The sequence below is a fragment of the Metopolophium dirhodum genome, chromosome 2, assembly GCF_019925205.1.
Source record: "Metopolophium dirhodum isolate CAU chromosome 2, ASM1992520v1, whole genome shotgun sequence".
NCBI lineage: Eukaryota > Metazoa > Arthropoda > Insecta > Hemiptera > Aphididae > Metopolophium > Metopolophium dirhodum.
The window spans coordinates 23641641-23658005 of NC_083561.1; the positions used below are offsets into that span (position 1 = coordinate 23641641).

The 16365-nt window shown below is 29.6% G+C and overlaps 1 long non-coding RNA gene across 1 annotated transcript; it reads right to left on the reverse strand.

The window, feature by feature from the left end:
* Nucleotides 1–5417: 5417 nt before the first annotated feature.
* Nucleotides 5418–7554, reverse strand: LOC132939966 (uncharacterized). The gene is made up of 3 exons (XR_009664035.1): nt 7367–7554; nt 6872–6960; nt 5418–5924 (listed from the first exon to the last, which is right to left on the reverse strand). It is a non-coding gene; the product is annotated as an uncharacterized LOC132939966 (long non-coding RNA).
* Between the last annotated feature and the right edge of the window lie 8811 nt (nt 7555–16365).

Here is a 16365-nt window from a genome sequence, read left to right on the forward strand (position 1 = left end):
CCCTCGCAATATTATACGTCTATATATATGGTTAAATTGTATAAATATATATATATCGCACTCTCGTTACTATATGCTGCACCGTTTCTATTTTATTTTACTTTTATTGTTCCAACGCCCGGTATAATGACGTAGGTATTTTCCTACATATAATAATAATATATACCTATATACCTACCTACCTAATATAATATAACCTACCGTGTTCGTCGCGATCTTCGCAATAAAATTCGTTTTTCGACGGCGACGGCTGCGGCTGTGAAAGATACGTATCTTAAACAATTAATAATAATATAATAGCAAAGTTTTTATGATTTTTAATAGGCGCAAGCCGAGTGTGTGTGGTCTTATGTGCCTATAACGGATGTACCATTTGCGGTTACTGATTTATATTATTATGTAGGTATAGAAAGTGCGTGTCTGCATGGTAAAATCGTTGGTAATTCCGTATGCCCGCAATCGGATAAATATTTCATAAAACATCAAACAAACCAGAAATCGCATAAAGCTATAACGATATGAAACGGTTAAAATGTTATAATAATATCATCGTTGTATATTTTACATAAATTGTACAACGATTAAAATATAATTTTATTTAATTGTTACCCGCAGAGACGCGTATACGAAACGGTCCCTATACACAGAGTGGAATTGAAAATAGGTCCGTGTTGTATATTATAGTATTATATTATAATATATTATACGTCGGGTGAGCGGTGTGTACGAGCGATATTAAACATTTATACCTAATGTTGTAGACTTTGATTGCGAGCAGAAAATTATGATGGATTCGGAGGTCTGCGTGCGTCACGAATCACGAGACACGACGACCGGATACGTTGAAATTTGCATAATACGGTTTAAAAAATAATTTATTTTGGCTAGAGAATTCTTCCGGGGATGCCAGAGGGGAGAGTGAATAATAACGGTTTTTAAAACATTTCTACGATTCATTTTAAAATCTAAAAAGTATCATATCTGATTTTAGTTAAAAATAGACATAGGTACCCTAAGCCAGAGTACCTGGGGAGGTTTTAACCCTATTTATAAACAAAACTACTATATACTCTTTGGATGTAATATAGCCTTGGATAGTTAAGATATTTGATATATTCTATGATCAATACCCTCGCACTCCCCCAATAATTAATTTGCAGGTGTACACCAATATCTAGTACATAAAAATCTCATGTCACGGTGTAAGTGGTCGCACTCGTCCGTAACAGCCCGACCGATTTGAATGAATTTTTTTTGTATATTCGGTAGGTATGAGAATAGGTCGTAAAGTATTTTCACCCTCCTACCACCACCCGAGAAGGCGCTCAAACGGATATTTTGAGATTTACGGTGAAAATGTTTGTTTATAAATGGTTGCTATTGGTTATAGGAGAAATAATTAGTAGAAATTAGTATTTATTGATTATTGATTGCCATTGGTTAATCGGCAGATCAGGTACAAGTTTGCGTCAAATCGTATTTTCGAACATTGCTTATCAAGATGTTTGGGTTGCACTTACTACAGCGAGTTACACCCAAAAGGAGTAGAACAATCATAGTTTTTTTTAAGAGTTGGCATTTTTTTACGGACAACTAAGTGTACGCGATTAGCTAGTAACATAAATTATATTTTAATTCAGTTTAATGATCCAAAATTGTTTCCATGCCAATAAACATATTTTTCTAATAATAATAATTCATTCAATATATTTTAATAATTACGTAAGATCTATACACAATACATGCTTATTAGTTATTAACTATACAAATTATGTAAATCATCTATAATCGCGGTAGTCATGAACTCTAATAGACTGTGCAATAGAATTATTTTGCCCTACCGTTACACCAAAAGAATTTTTTATTACAACCTTAGGGTAGGTAGTTTGATACATTTTACCAACACGCGATGCCGTCCATCGGAAGCTGGTTAGTGGTTAGTCAGTGCCAATAGTACTATTTATCATTTTAAACTAATTTAAGTCAACAATTTATTATAGAAAATATTGAAGTGGCACCTTGGTAAAAAGATAAAAGTGCCTCGAGAAAAATTTGTTAGTAATGCGCCTTACATTTTTATTTTTTAATACCTTTGGAAATTTTATTTAAGGTTTCCTCATATGTTTTCTTACAGGAATTAAACAAAGCTAAGTAAACCACAATGTTTTCGGCATAATATGTTGATGAATCCTCCCATTAGAGATCTAGCTACTATTTTAATAATATTATTATTTATTATTATTTATTTACCAGTGTTCGTATTCTTATTATTGTTATTATTATTTTATTCCTACATATCTATTTATAATATTTCTATAAATATAATTGTATTTGTTTTAAAGTTTAATCGTAGCTCCTGTGATACATAATTAAACAATTTTAATTTTGGGTCCCACCATAGATTTTTCCCTGGGCCTGGATTTGAGAGGCACTAGCTGTCTCTGGAGCATACTACAGTTTGAGAGAGTGTGTGAACGAGAGAGAGAGAGAGAGAGACTGATAGAGAGGAAAATGCGGTGTGGGATGTAGATAAAAACAGGAAAAAATTAATTGCCAGGGGTGAGTTGCAGTTCTCGCACCCCTCGCACAAGGCTGCCACTGCAACGGTATACACTCGGTTTCAATCCATATCCGCATATACGGACCGAGTGCCCCGTGGTACGCCGGTACATATTATACGGTATACCGTAGTACAATGGTTATACAATTTTTATACAGCCTATATCGTGGTATATTCGAGCATTCAGTCATATTGCAAACGCCGCACGTGGTACATATATTTTAGAATCGCGGTATACACTATAATATGGTATGTAGGTACCTGTGCTCAGTTTAATATTATATTGCGCGAGCGTGTACAGTTGGCAACAGCGCTGCGACGCGGCTTGCGATACATATTTTTATACAAATATTGTTATACGTGCAACTACGTTTTCATTTATCGAAAATAATAGTTTTCTCATAACATCACGGAGAATCCTCGCGATGTGCCGATGTTTCTCGATGAAATCGAATCAAGGATGAATCGAATAACCACGCTACCTAGTTAAACGGTTTTGTTTTAATTGCTAGCATACGTCTGCTGCAGTTGCGATAACAACGAAGAAAACAAATAATTTAAATAATATAATTTGGATTATATTGTTGTAATCGTGATAATCTTCAGTTGTTATAGTAATATACAAACCTACATTTTGTAAACCACGATTTATAAAGTGTCTACGTTACTGTCCAAAATATTGGATTCCTAAATTATGTACATCAAAAATCATTGCTCCGTTGAATAATAAGGTTAGGTTTGGAATGCCTTTATGCCATTATGGATGTTAAACATGGCAATTTATTCCGATAACATGTACTATCGCCATCATTATATTGTGTAACTATAGTTATTACTTATTGGATGACTGATGGATGATTTAAACTATTCATGCAAATATTATTATTATTACCAATGATATTGTGATATAAAAAAGGTTAACTTATTGATACTTACTAATTAGTAATTACTGTTAATATTTCGATAGGTATAATATAGTAATTATATTAGGTTATATTATCAGGATCTATATTCTTGAGCTAAACTTACTTTTTCGTTTCCTTAACAAATTATTTTTCAATTGTTATATTGTTAAATTGGGTCGGTATTAATTCAAAAATGATGTCTGATTTCTTCAAGGGAATTACTATGTACATACCTAGGTATTCGCATTTGATATAAAGGTGAATAGGTCATACGATGTATTTAATGTGAAATATTTCAAACTTAAAACACAATGTCACTACACAACTATAATAATTTATGTACGTTCGTTTTGTATTTTCATTTTGATCAATGTACAGATTATTGTTATATAAATCAAAATAAATTGTCAACGTTTAGCTAAAGAAAAACACACGAATAATATTGAATATTTTCGATGCACTGTTCTTTGAAATACCTAATCGAAATCATCAGTGAACTGATAGTTTAAAAGTTTATTTTGAATGTCAAATAGAACATTCTACGATCATATAAAATATATTTATATATATTTTTTAATTAAATATAATTGTTGAATTAATACATCATATTATACAATTATGTTGTTGACCTTTTATGAGTTATAACCACTAAGCGTTTAAGCCACAGTAAATAAAAGTAAAAACAATATTGTTTTCGCGTTTATTTTCTTAACTTTGCCACAATTCTTTATTAAGAAAAATAATATTTTTTATAATATACAGTGATTTATTAAATTTACCTACAACATCGAAAGTTTTATAGCATTTATAGCTTTATATTATAATGTACATCAGAGTCTCAATTTTATTTTATCATAGGTATACTAGTTACCTAAATTATTTAACTATTAACTGTTTTATATTTTATATACTTAGGTAATAGGTATCTTAGAATACTTAAAAGTAAACGATATTAGCTATATACATATGATTGCAATATACCGATGTTAGTTCGTGGTGCTTAACGAATTAGGTAATTTATAGGTACATACTACATACTATTACTTAGTAGTAGGTACACGTTTACAGTATAATTACTAAAATAAAGTATTATATAAAGTAACATATTTATGTATATGATTAATTATATGATATATATAATATAAAATATTAATAAAGGTTACTCATTAGTCATTAATGTATACATTTATTTACAGTACTTAATATTTACTAAAATATGTTATAATTTACAAAACTTCGAAAAATAATACCTAGCTATACTATAGACGTATAGTATATACTATATTGCACCTTTTGGTATTTGGTATCCTACTTTTTTAACGTAGTAATATTTACTTAGTGAATTTAATTTGGCTGAGGAAATAAATATTCGTTATTATTATTGCAGGTCTATATAATTCATACTTTGGGAAACGGAACTACCTATATAATACACAATGTTTCTTTTTATTGCAAAAACAGTCAAATAAAATTGTTTATTATCTGAATTTCGATTTATTTTTTTGGTACACAAACTTAAATCAACCCGTAATAGTTGAAGTCATGAAAATATTATGGTTTTTATTTTTTTATTTGACATTTTTAAAACCGGGTTATAAATATCGGTATTAAATTCTGTATTGAAGATAATTACTTTTGAAAATAATAACGGAATATTGTACATTATTCATTTTTAGGCTTCTAGATAAATTATATTTTATGTGTATTTCTGTTGGTTACTTAACATTACATATAACATTATATACTTTTTTATATAAAAAATATTAGTAACTACTTTAATATTCACAGATTAGTTGTACCTATCTAAACATTTTTTATTGCATATGTTATGGTATTGGTGTACAAAATAAAAGTAAAAAGTAATAAAGGATTAATATAAATAAATAAAATAAATAAATAAATGAATAAATAAATAAACAAGCCACAAAATGTAACAATTATAAAATGCTATAATAGCGTAAGGGGCAATATTACGCAGCCAATCTAGCGCTTCCTGATCGCCTTTGTGTAGTTCCTCCACTGACATTGTTTCCGGGCATTCCTCAACAATGTGCCTAATAGTTTGGATCTGGCCACAGGTGCAGAGCGGAGAGTCCACCATTCCCCATTTGTGCATTAAATAATTGCACCTTCCCTGCTCAATTCTTACATGGTTTAGGGCAGTCCATGCTGCACTGGGATATTCGAAACCTGGAACTAATATTGGGTTGGATCACTTATGAGGTGATTATTCAGAACTGCTCCATATTTCCAATGCGTATTCCATAAGTCTCCTTCTGTATTTGCACTATTTTTTAACGTCCATATAGGATTTCTAGATTTCAGTTTTTTGTTTGGTGCTTTACATACGTCATCATAGATTGGAAGACTTGGAGAGTTTTGTATTTTCTCGATCATCTTTAGCGCTGCACTGTGCTTACGCACTCCTGATGGGTCTATATGTGAGAGCACTGCGGTAACTAAAATAAAAAAGCTTTAGTATGTATTGGTTTAATAATTAGTGATATTACACTTAGAAATTCACTCTAAAAACCATGTTAGTATAAACATTACTAACATTACTTTTTAGTATACTTTTTACGCTAAAAATATTTTACATAAGTACATGTATTTATATAAAAATATTAATTGGTATAGGATGTGTCTTATACATTTTTCTTCATCGTATCTAATCTTCAACCCTATATACTTCTGAATTTTGACTAATTAAAGCTGCTGATCATTATAATATTTAAAATTAACGTACGCATAATTAGTATGCGTATACGTATACGAATAATATATGTATACATAAAGTAATACAATGTCTTAGCAATAATATTGTAATAATTTACGTTTTTTATTCGGGCTCCTATATGTAAATAAATAATTATAGCTAATTCTATTGTAGGGATCAACATTTCCAACATATTGTGATCTACCACTATTTGTTTAGGTATACTGTTTTTATATTTCATGCAGCATTGTGATAAATTGTATATATTCTTCTTTCATTATTTCTCCACTGGAAAATTGTGTGTTTTTCTCCGATAATAAATACTTTACTTTGTATATAATGTGTAAAGATGTGTTTAAGTCTTAAACTTAAGATTACACACGTGATCAACGATATTATAGTTTAATTCGTTTTTAATAAGATCAACCAATATTCCTTTAAAGATCGACCAGTTAATTTGGGTTGGTGACCCTTGTTTTAGAGCATTGTTGAGGTGGACTTTAAACTTATCTAATAGTGGCATTCACTAGTTACAATGTAAGTATGTAACTTTATAAGCCTAAACGTACATTTACGTACGTAGATATACTTAACCCATATGTGTTTTGGAAAAAAAAATAGTTAAGCCTACCGAATTAAGAAAAAACTTTATAATATTATAATATGCACACTAATAATTATTATACTTACAAATGTGAAGATATTACGGTAGTGGTATATATAAGGTAGTGATGGGAGTGATGGGAGTGATGACGATACCCGGATAGGGGTGAAGGGTCCTGAAAAACGGTGAGGGCAGGAATTAGTTTTGTTTACATCATTAGATGCAGCAGTAAAGTAGACCAAGCAATAAATTGTATCCAATAATAATTAAGTAACCATCATAACAAGTAGTTTTTAATTAGTAATATTTGAGTAACTATATTATAATATGTTATACAAAAATAATGAGAAAGTTTATTATGCACCGTATTACAGCAGATGATCGTTTGATTTTGAACATTTCAACGATAGCTTTTTTGAATACATTATTTATTACTATAGTTATAACTTATAAGTATACTTATAGCTTCTACTAACAAAATATGATGTAAAGTTTTTAAACACGAGTGGCCATATATATATACGCACAATCATATAGCAGACCCTTACGATGTTATACTTTCGTACTTTAGCGGATATTACCTATTCAGTATAACCACACTTTGACAAACCGGATACAAATCAAATGCGGCGGCAACCGACACCGCCGACGGGTTGACGGATTCAGTGCTGACAGCGGCTCTCCCAATGATAAACGACCGTTTAACCGGCGACCGTCTAGACCGCGGGCCGCCCTTATAACAATCATGGCCGGGAGGGTCGGAGGGCGGCCTGCGCGCGTCGGTGGCTGCTGTCAATCATCTGCGTGCACCGAGGAGACTGCATAAAATCGCTCGCATATTATATATATATATAGAACATTATAACGTATATTATTATAATATTATAAATGTGCGAAAATGTAATGTTAAATAATTATGCTACACATAACCACAATAATATATTATTACAAGTCATAACGCTATCGTACTGCAGTTAACGGATGCGTACGCGTTAGACGCGATGACTTTTTATAATACATTATACCAATTGCAGAAGTTAAATAGAAAGTTCGTTCAAACATTTCTACTTTCTATGAACGGAAATCAAAATCCAAACAATAATTCGACTATGAGTTATTCTCATTCACGTATCATTGTTATCAAGGATAATCTGGATAATATTATATAATCTATTACTGCGAACATAATAATATTATAAATATCTATGGGTTGGGATCTCTAGGATCTACATAGGTATTATGATAGTCGGTAACAGAGAAAATACAATTTATTCTCTGATTAACAATATAATATATACGTGGTCTATTACCTATACTCCGTATTATATTGTATAGCAATTTATACTATATATCAGTTATTTAAGCTATAGGTAATAGGTATATAGCATATAGTATATAGGTACTATTATAACTTTGAAGATACCAGCATAACAACATAATAACTATTCAAAGATTACCAATTCGTATTTATTTATTTATTTCGAAATTTGTCTGCGTTAATTCGTCCAAACCATTCTTTGTCGATTAATTATTTATCGTGTTAACATGGATATTAATAATAATATTATTATGTTTTTGGGCTGGATAATACAACTTTTTTTTTCTGGCCGTAACCAATTTTGCGTGACCGATTTTTACCGCCACAGAAACGCAAACTTATACAGTAAAAACATGTTTATATGATTCTTCAATGTTCCTCGCAAATGCACAACATAGAGTATGACGATACATTTTTCCTATACCTACCTACAGTTTAAACTCAGTTATAGCTATTACTAATATATATACCTATATTATAGCATTAAAACATAATATTATAATGAAACCTAGAGTAGAAGAATTATAATATATATATATATACATATACGTCGAGAACTCGAGAAGATGACTGCGCAAGTCGTGTCGCCGTCGACGAATGGAACGATGGTGAGTGGGGAAAGGTGAGGGTCTTCGAGTCGAAAAACGCCGCGACTGTTGCCCGCGGAAATCGAACGAGCCACGGCCGCCGCGGGAACGTTATCGTTGGGCCGGCCGCGCGCACGGGCGCAAGACGTCCCCGTGCGAATATATATTGTCTGGCGCGATAAAATAGACGCGTGCGCATGCGCGCGCTAACGGCCGAGAGTACTATGATATTATTATAATCCCGGGGACGCACGGCGCGAGTCCGGCCCTCGCCAAAAAGTTTTCGGAGGAGAACGCCGCGGCGGCGTTGCCATGACGACCGCGGCGAGGGACTGTAGTCGTCTTCTCTGTCGCGAACGCGGGAAACCCTTACGCGCCGCCGGCACAAAGTGTAATATTTGTGAACCACGATAGGTGTCGCCGTGTTGGTTAATGGAATTGACGACTTATATACTTGCACGACTTGCAGACGACAAACTGTATGAAAAGTTTTCTCCCCGCAGCGCTCGAAACTTATAATAATTGTTTTCATAACAATCCGCCTCATTTCCATGCATACTAAATCATTTTAGGTTCTGTAGAGTGGAGCGATGAATATATATGTTCTATTGATTTTCCAATGAAGTGTGTGTGTGTGCTTGTTTTTTTTTTGCGTGTCTGTCATCACATTTTGGAGCAGTAAAATGTAAAAATCCTGGAATTTTAAACTTCAATATATATCTTGTCTGGTAGGAAAGTGAATCTATTGACTAATCGGTAGTTATGGACGGATGGGTAGGAAAGGGGGAGGGGGGTGGTTAAGAGTAAAAAATACGCAGCAACTATCTTATAATACCTACCTAATCGGAAACCTTTTGGAGATTTAAAAATTATACAATTTTTTACTTAGTAGAAAGTAAATTTAAATGAAACGATGGAGGTCAAAAGTAAAAACTCCACGTAATTTAGTAAGCGTATAGGTAAAAAAAAAAATTGAAGGAAAAACGAGAAATTTTATGCAAAATCCGCTTTTAACAAAATTGATTAAAATTGAATAATTTAATACAAGGTTTCTCTTGAGGATCGTATCTGAAAATGTATTTTACGAATACTCATTAAGTATTTGAATGCAAATACAAGTATTTTTTTTAAATTGTATATTATTTAATGTAATTAATGTATTATAATATGTATTATTCTATTAATTACTAACCATACGTCATTTTAACAATTTCACAAATACTATATAATATGTCATTATGTCTAACACATGTAATTTACATATTTTTAAACTAATATTGAAATAATTAAATAACAAAATAAAAAGTGGTATTAACTATTAATATGGAACAATTTTGAAATTATTAGATTTTTTCCTAAAAAAAACCTTTACAGAACCCCTTTTAAAGTCGAATTTGACATTGTTTTAATTTTAAAAATTATTATTTACTAATTAGTATGCAAAATATTTTCTGTTTTTAGATTCATTGGGTTTTTAAATATGTATAAGTTTAGAAAACTTTATATTCCTATATTGTGTCCATCCATCTGTTAGTTACGAATACATAGTTACGATTGTTGATAAATGATAAATACTTATTGTATGCATAAGACAAGTATTTAATATAGATTATAGATTCATATGCTAGATTGCTAGGTATCCAAAATATACTACAAAAGTACTGTAGTTAACAAATTTTTTTTTATTGTATTTGGCATCATAGTATATTGTTTTGTATTATGTACCTACCGAGAATTTAGCGGCGCTCGCAGAGTGAGCTTTCTTAACTTGATTTTTAATAATAATATTCATTATAATTTTTTTTGTTAGTAAAAATATCCTTGGAAACATAGGACATTGGGATACAAGTATTATTTACATCGAAAACTTAATTCTATCTATTATAATATAGTATCATTTATCATTGATACTCATGATATTAAAAACATGAAATTACATTTTTGGAGCTGCAAAAACTTACATATTAGACTGATGATGTACATATTATAGGTTAGGTTACAAGGTGGAACCATTGCCTGAATTCGAAAAAAAATAGAAGGGCCATGCAAAAATATAAAACAATGGCGTACCCTAAGATTTAAATTTCTAATTAAATAGAATAAAATTAGAAAGGGTACGCCGTTTGTTAAAATATTTTTAAAAAAGTTCACGTTCATGTTTTTTTTCAAATGAACCCGTTTGCGTTTACGTTCTTTGAATGATAAATGCATTTGGTCGTTAATTTATATTTTTTATTTTATTTTTTTGTATCGTTTAAATACTAATTCAAAATCGTGGAAATCATTATATTATTATTGTTGTATGTCGATAGCCGTAGCCACTGGAATTTCACGTATTTAATTTTTATAATACCTAATCAATTAATTATAATATTACAATAGAAAAATGTTATTATAATAATATTATTATTCGATATTTATACATATTATATCTATTAATAGGTAAATACATTTGAACGTCTTAAAAATCATTCAAATTCATGTAAAATATAAACGTCTTTCACATATCGTTCACTAAATATGAACTCGTGGACATACGTTCATGAACGACATTCTTTTCAAACACCTACTATATATTAGTGTCAGCAATCAGCATGAACAAAAACAACGAGTATAATTATGATAAGTCATAATATTAGTATACCTATTTATATATTTTAATAACTAGAAATATTCTGTATGCAATGGTCAAACGAAATAAAATTATAAACGATAACAACATGATCGAATACTATAAACGACAATACGGAACACCGGGACCGGATTAAGAGTTTACCGGGCCTGGAGCCTAGTAGTCCAAAGGGCTCTTAGTCCTTACAATATTTATTACCAATATCTGAATTTTATTTCTTTAAAAAAAGGTAAAGTATTACCTTAGTATTTAAAGTATTTGATTGTACAGAAATATCTTTAAAAATGTTTAATATTTGTAAATTTTCATTACATGCAAATATACAATATTATTCTTTAAATGTCAAAATATAAATATAATATTTTAAAACTAATTTTATTATCTTATTTTCTGTTCTTTTTTTGGAACTCCACAATAATTTCATCTATATTTATTTATTTTAGTAGAATATTGTATTTCAGTCCGATATTACCGCTCCGTTCGTATACGGGTGGCACTCAGTACCCGGCGTAATACAAATAATACAATTACGAAAATTAAAAAAAATTTTAAATTTAAAAAATGTTTAACCAAAATAAAATTTAAGCTTAAAATATTTAGAACTTGGTTTGAGACAAAAGGCCCTGGAGCCCGGACTCCTAGGCTCCGTGCTTAATCCGGCCCTGCTGAACACTCCATACTAAAAATAGTGTCGAACAAACTGTTATCATTCCCCCTCCCACCCTCTCAGAGATTGTGGTATATGCCTATATTATTGTTTATGTTAATCTCAAGAAGTAAAATAGGCAACTATTATAACAATCTCTGGTGGAATAATTTTGTAATGTTATTTTGGTTAGAAATGATTCGCCAGTTTCTATATGCCAGTGTCTTGTGTTGTCATTTTTAGTATTTGATGTAATATAATACTAGCTGTGTACATTATCTAATACCTTATTAGTTATTAGTTATTTTTATAAGTTATAACTAAGTGTACAGAATAACATACAATATACCTATATGATAACTTTTTAGGTATATTTTGTGAAACTATACGAGGGTCAAGTATACTATATTATTACATTATGACGTATATTACTTTTTTAGATTTTTCAAAATACGAATTATACAATAAATTATTCTCAAAAGTACCTGAACCAACTGTAATGGGTAGGTAAAGGTATTCATAGAGGATCATAATTGTATTGCCTGTATGGTTTCAATGACGACAGTATTATTTTTAATGATCATAAAATTATTGTGAAAAATAATTAATAAAACGGACTTTATGGTATTTAAATGTTGTTAGTAATACTTTACGAAATTGCATGAGGAATACCATAAAAATACTTTGAATACTCTACAAGACTGATTATGACCATGTTTAAATACAATTTTCAGACACCAAACTATATTCTGTTCGATTTGTGCGCAGGGGTTATAGCAATACTATACATGGTAGCTATACAGATAGTTGTCACCGCGGCCCGACGAAAAATGGTCACCGTCGACAACGTTTCTTGAACACAGTAAGCTTAGGTTAGGTTTGGTTAGTATCATTACACCAACGCCAGTAACGCCATCGAATTGTTTTACTCCTACCGATTCCAGAATGATACATGGGCAGTTTGTTATTTCATATGTCACGATTTGTAATCCTAATTTCAATATATATCAAGTTTGTTCTCATTGTCAGTGGAATTGCCATTGCTTATTGAATTGTCATTGTATATAACATTTTTAATGGATTTATGATTTTTATGGACATTTTTAGTAGAATTTGTATTGAAATTATATTTTTACTAGTTGCACGTACTTGAAAAATGAAGAAATACGAGTACCACAAGTGCAGTTTTTTTTAAGAATACTTTTCAAATGTATTCAGAATACGTATGTAAATGGTGTAATTTGTGTTTAAAATACGTATTCAAATATTTTCTTTTAGAAGTATTTAAATATAGATACAAATACATTTTAATAGTAAGTTGTATTCAAAATATAACTTGTATTAAATGTTCAAGCTTTTTTACCCAACAAATTAAGTTTTATTCACATTCATAGAAAAAAAGAGAAATACAATTGGGAACAGAAAATGTTCCCAAACAGTTCAAAACAAATCAAAATATTTTGAAAATTTTACCGTGTATAAAAAATGCAAATATAAACAATCAATGAAAATGTAATGTATATACAGTGTGTTTACGCTAAGAGGTACCACTAAATATTTCTAATAACCTTGTATTGAAATGGGGTTTTTGCTGAATGACAGATAGCACTTAAATATACATTTTCAGATAAGTTTCAAATTTTTAACACTTTCGATACGCGCATGCTCGATACAACTTACTTTTTTTACATATTTGGATAGAGCATTTTTTTCTTAACAATTTTGGTATAAAAAGTTTTTTTCTAATTAAAAAGTTGACATATGAAATTTAACGATGAAATTTAATATTTACGAGTAATTTGTTAATGACGAAATTTAAACTAAGTTCAACTTATTGTTACTTATTAATATCCAATATTGTTAAATACCTGTTTGCACACAGATAAGATTTAAATAAAAACTTTTTATCGTAACTTACTCTCATTTTAGATACTGAGAGAAACGATGAATGTATTGATTTTACAATGATGTGTTTTTTTTGTGTCTGTCATCACCTTTTAGGACAGTAAAAATGCTTGTATTCTCTTCAACAGTAACTTTTCTAATAAGAAAATAATCTAGTTGGTACTTTGAAGGGGTCAAAAGTAAAAATTTCCAAGTAATTTTCAAAAGTGACGTGAAAAATAAAAGAAAAATTAAAGAAAAACTGGAATTCGGGAAAATCGATTTTGGTTTTTGGTGCAGCTCTAAAACAAATGACCGTAGGTACATGCAATTTTGACTGAATGTTTATTTTAGGATTTTCTACACACCATAACATTTTAAATATTTTGACTTAATTTGAGCTGTTTACGGACATTTTCAGATTCTATTTTTTTTTTTCTATAAATATCAAAATAAAATTGTATTTGTTGGTTAACAAAGCTTGAAAATTTAATAGAAGGCTCCTGGGTTATTGTTTCAAAGGCAGATGAAAAAAATTGAAAATCCTTAGTCACAGTTTTTATTTATAAGCATTTAAAGTTCAAATCTTGACAAAATATAGAAAAATTAGCAAACTATTTTAAGTTGAGAATTCATAAAAATTTTTCTTTTTAAATCTAAGATTTGAAAATGTAATACAAGATTATCCATAAGTTTGTCTACCTTTACCGAAAAAAAAATGCCTACAAGAAAGTTAAATTAAATTTTTATGAGCGTTTGAAATTCATATTTTTATAACATTTGATATTTACTCGATTTCTCATAAACGATTTTGTTATTTTGTTGTTTTCAAAAACGAATAGCTGTAGATACACCAACTGATATGCCAATTTGTCGAGATACGTGTCTTATTAATTAACGTGGATAATTACGTATGTAGGCCATTACCTGAAATTCAGTATCTTCATCAAAATTATTTGGTCTAGGCTGCCGTTATCTATTTTGATTGCTAGGAAATTTACCGTTTTCATTTAATCCACGTAAAAGTCTATGGACATAATTATATGATGTGGATGAAACTTATCTGGATACCGATCTGCGTACACCCGAGCTGCTTGTCATTCCCCAAAAATTAGAATAAGTTTGACTTTTTCACTATTATTCATTTTAATAAATTTGTTTTATGTAAAACAGTGTATTAATAAGCAATAAAATGTTTTCAGAAAAAAATGTAATACTAAACCAGAATAAAAAAAACACGATGTTACATGAATAGTAATTGTCCCAAGACTAGTTTGAAATTATTAAAACAATTATTACTAGTCAGCGAAAATAATTTATCAACATTTATTTATAAAATAAATGTAAAACTAACAGAAATTATAATATCTTAATTACTGGCAAATGTCGTCAAAGATATTTTAGATTCTGAGCGAAGTGAAGAATGTATTGGTTTTATAATGATGTGTGTTTTTTTTTATTTATTTTTTTGTGTCTGTCATCACTTTTGGATTTTTTTTATGGGGGCGTTTAAAAAATGTTGTATATGCGGACCCACCTATTAATCTCTAAGATTTAAAAAACAAAATACGACTGGCTTGTAATAATTTGAGGGAAGAACAAATAAACGCTACCACATCAAGGGAATTTTTAAAACGTTTAGAATCATGTTTGGAACATCAAGGTGGAAACTTCGAACAATTTATTTGATAGAACTGTAGAACTTAATTGTAAATTTATAAATCTTGATTTCAAATTCAAAGTGTGTACAATTTTATAGTTTTAATTACCTTCAATTACCTATACGTTTAAGAAGAATGAATGAAAAAAATGAGAGTAAGTTACGTTAAAAAGTGTTTATTTAAATCTTGTCTGTGTGCAAACAGGTACATTTAATAATATTGGATATTAATAAGTAACAATAAGTTGAACTTAGTTTAAATTTCGTCAAAAACAAATTACTCGTAAATATTAAATTGCATCGTTAAATTCATATGCTAATTTTATAATTAGAAAAAAAACTTTTTATACAAAAATTGTTAAGAAAAAATACTCTATCCAAATATGTAAAAAAGTTGATGTTAACGTTTAAAAAAAAGTAAGTTGTATTGGGCATGCGCGTATATAAAGTGTTAAACATTTGAAACTTATCTGAAAATGTGTATTTAAGTACTATCTGTCATTCAGCAAAATCCCCATAACAATACAAAGGTCATCGAACTGAAATATTTAATGAAATCAAATATAACTTTTATCAATAAAATTTTATTTGTTGGGTAAAAAAGCTTGATTAATACAAGGCTCCTACTTTATTGTTACAATGACATTTATAAAATATTAAAAATCCTTAGTCACAGTTTTTTTTATAAGCATTTAAAGTTCAAATATAAACAGAATACGGAAAAATTTCATTTACATTAAAGTTAAGTTTCATATAAGTTAAAGTTAAGTTCCGGTTATATTAAAGTTAAGTTCCACTACAGTGTTACAGATTTTTTATCAATTTTTAATTACATTGTTTATTGATTTTTATA